Below are 3500 nucleotides of genomic sequence, written 5' to 3'. Positions count from 1 at the left end.
GGTTCCAGCTTCCACCAATGAGGCGTCAGATGGTTTCAGCTTCCACCAGTGAGGCGTCAGATGGTTCCAGCTTCCACCAATGAGGCGTCAGATGGTTCCAGCTTCCACCAATGAGGCGTCAGATGGTTCCAGCTGAAGAACATGAAGTGGTTCCCAGGTTTCTTCCAACCATCCCAGGAACATCTGAGCTGTTTCAGGAATGATTAAATCCAGAACCTATTTAGCTTTTTTCTGTGAATTCTCCTCCAGCCTGAACCAGAGTGTTTTGGGGAATATTTCTGTTTGCTGTAGATCATCTCTGGTTCCGGTGCTTCTGACAGCAGTAGCGGACAGGACCCCCACAGGTCAGCCTTGGACCTTCTCTGGACCCCTGCAGCAGAGCTGAACCTCTGTCTGACTTCCTGCTGATCTTCCTCCCGGTCTGCAGACGGTCCAGCTGTTCAGGCGTCCCTGCTGGAGTCTTCCTCACTCTGATCACACTGAGCATGCTCGGTTTAAAGTCAATAAATCCAGGAGGAACCCAGGGGATTACCACAGCAGAGGAACTCTGCCAGCGGACGTGAGCAGAACCCCAGGGAAGATTTCTGGACTCCCGGTCATCTTCGGCCCAACGACAGTCAGGTCAGTTCTTCGTCGGGTCCGTTATTGATTGGGTCAGAGGTGGTTCTGGACAGATTATCAGGGATTTTACTGATGGAGAACCCAGCAGCAGCTGAGTTTGGTCCTGAGCAGAGTCCAGTTATGCTTTGCAGCAGAACCAACCCCCCTGTCTGCTAAGTTCCTTCAGTTAGAACCAAAGTTCTGCTGCAGGAGAAGTCGGTCCGGCTGAAGGCCTGGAGAATCCGGTCCATCCATTCCTGAGAGAGGTTGGGTTCTGGAGAGCAGAGCGTCAGAAGGGTTGAGACTGAGCGGTTCTGACAGCTTCACACATGGGCTGAGCTTCAGATAAAGTGGACAGACAGGTTTTACTGTCAGAGCCAGGAGTTAGAGTCAGAGCTGATCAGTCAGATTAAGCAGGGACTGGCAGAACCTCGGGGAGAACGGGCCGAGCAGCTGCTGCGCTCTCAGATCAGCAGCACCACACCGTCTGTCATCTTCAGCCCTAATCCTTCCATTGGGATGGGGGCTGGGTCCGGTTCTTAGGTGGCTCTGAGGTTCAGAAGCTCCTGGTTCCTCAGGAACAGATCAGAGATCCTCTGGAGGCTCCTTGCTTCCTCAGCAGAGATCCTGCTGAACCAGAACCAGGATCAGGAACAGTTTGACGGACCGGAAGCAGAACCGGACCCTCTGTAGTGTTTAGATTATTAATATTTTACTAACTAGAACTGGAAGTTATAGTTTAAATCGAGGGTAAAACCAATGAATTCCTATTAGTTGAATGATTTAGCGGTAATCTGCTCCAGCATGCTTAGTCTCTCATATAAAAGGTTGAACTCTGGACCTGCGGTGTCATTAGACCCATTAGACCATAGCTATCAGCAGCAGAGTTATTAATCCCCAACAAAGGGAACCTCTAACCCTGGATGAGCAGCTTCCAAAGCTCCCAGGGTGTTTCTGAAGGTCCGTCTGATCAATGAGGCTCGGTTCTGATCCAAAATGTGCCAGAAGTTATGTTCCTTCTGCAGGAGTTTTTATCTGCAGAGCAAAGAGGAACAGCCGTTAGTCTGACAACGAATCACAGCTGTTCTATTCTATTCTGTAATCTCACTTCTATTTACTTTATTTCTATGCTCTAATTGCCAGCATGTCACCTCAGGTCACTTTATAGATCTAGTTCAATCAGATCATCCAGTTGTTGACTTTACAGGATTTTCTCCCCCTGGATGAGCAGCTAGAGACAGTAGATATTGACTCTTCAGCAATCCCTCACACTAAGCATGCTTGTAGCGACAGTGGAGAGGAAAACTCTCTTTGAACAGGAAGAAACCTCCAGCAGAACCAGGCTTAACTTTAGTTTGACGTTTTAATGGTTATAGAGTCAGATATGTGGCGGTAATGTTTGGTTTATCTAAAGGTTTTTATCTGTTACTGTATAAATGGGTTTGTCTGGAATTTAAGCTCAGATTCTAACATACCGTATCTGCAGGGGGGGGACTATAAATCTGCTGCTGAAGCTCCTCAGAGATGTTATTAGCAGCCAGAGCAGCAGTGAGGAGTGATGGAGAGTTAATGTCACTGGATGATTTAAATTCCCAGGAAAATGGACACATGATCAGTTATATCCTAAAAACATTGATCAGTGTAGTTCAATGTTGTCTCAGTAATATTCTAGTTCCTAAACCTAAAAATACTATATCAAAGGAATTAATATAATAGATGCAAAAATATATTTTTAAGAAAAGTGTCAATAAATACCTTCTATCTTAATCCAATTAAAAGACTTTCCCTATTAAAAGAATTCTCCAACAATGAGATCTGTGCATCGAGAATCATTTCTATTCCGCCTAAATATAAAGAGATTAATTTCCCAACTTTAAATGACATTTATCCTTTCAACCAATCATATTCTCCAGATTTAAATTCACTGCAGATAAACATGGTCTATGTGAGCAGGAAGAGAAAAGAACTGAACATTTATCTGATTTATTGAAGTAAAACCCAAACATTTTTATCCTCAGTTCATAACTGGTTTCTCTCTAAATCCTTAAACAATCATTTTCTCTCCTCCTCTGCAATCAAATCTGATATTATTGCCCCAGATTAACAAATATAATTTATAATTAATAATATAATTATTATGGTCAAATGTCTTCTTACCAAAATTCTCTCTATAATCTTTGCATTACAAAATGAAATAAATAAACTTAGTTTGTCCTTAAAGGAAATGTCTTCCAGTGATGCTAACAGACTCCATGCTTTTCTATCTGAACGTTATTCTTATTTTCTCTTATATCTTATATTTTTTATCTTTTTCAGTCTAGTGATCTGTCTTTATCAATGTTTATATCTTTATTTGATGATCTAATTTACTATTGAAGAACTTATTTTTTTATTGCTATTTTGCACAATTTTCTTAACTAAGTATTTTTTGTTGTTGAATATCAGAGATTTTGTAGATATATTTTTTAAACATACATCGTTCAGATTAAATTAATCTTTCTACCCTTTTCTATTATTAGCTTTGATTAGTTCCCGCTGGTTGGCTCCTTTATTCCACTCTGGATTCTCATCTCTGTGGTCTTTGTTCATTTTACCATAAAAAAACAGAAAAGAAACTGAGAAGTTCAGTATTCATTCGTTTCCTGCTTTGTGTGTCAACTGTCATGGTTGCTAGGCGACAGAGTATACAGGCGGTGAAAGCCGCCGAAAGCTGGACCTGTTTGAATCCACAGCTAAACTCTTCCAGCATCCTTCAAGGATCCAAACCAGGTAGACTGCGTCCTTGGAAGACGCAGCCTCTGGAATCAAACGCATCCTTAGAGTGAGCGGCCATCTGCTGAGGCCCACTGGGGTTCAAGGAGACAGAAGCAGACGTAGAAAAAGAAGCATAGATACAAAAG

The 3500-nt window shown here is 42.5% G+C and overlaps 1 protein-coding gene across 1 annotated transcript in view; it reads left to right on the top strand.

Moving 5' to 3' along the window:
* The first annotated feature begins 14 nt into the window (after positions 1-14).
* Positions 15-3500, top strand: part of LOC107080811 (fibrinogen C domain-containing protein 1-like) — a 9015-nt gene continuing 5529 nt past the window's right edge. The window contains exon 1 of the mRNA XM_015369016.1: positions 15-621. The gene's annotated coding sequence lies outside the window, so the exon portion shown is untranslated. The remainder of the gene's footprint in view (positions 622-3500) is intronic.

Source organism: Cyprinodon variegatus, unplaced genomic scaffold (genome assembly GCF_000732505.1).
Source record: "Cyprinodon variegatus isolate N-32 unplaced genomic scaffold, C_variegatus-1.0 Scaffold2358, whole genome shotgun sequence".
Lineage (NCBI taxonomy): Eukaryota > Metazoa > Chordata > Actinopteri > Cyprinodontiformes > Cyprinodontidae > Cyprinodon > Cyprinodon variegatus.
The sequence above is the reverse complement of the archived record's forward strand: the minus strand, read 5'-3'. Positions and strand labels throughout refer to the sequence as shown.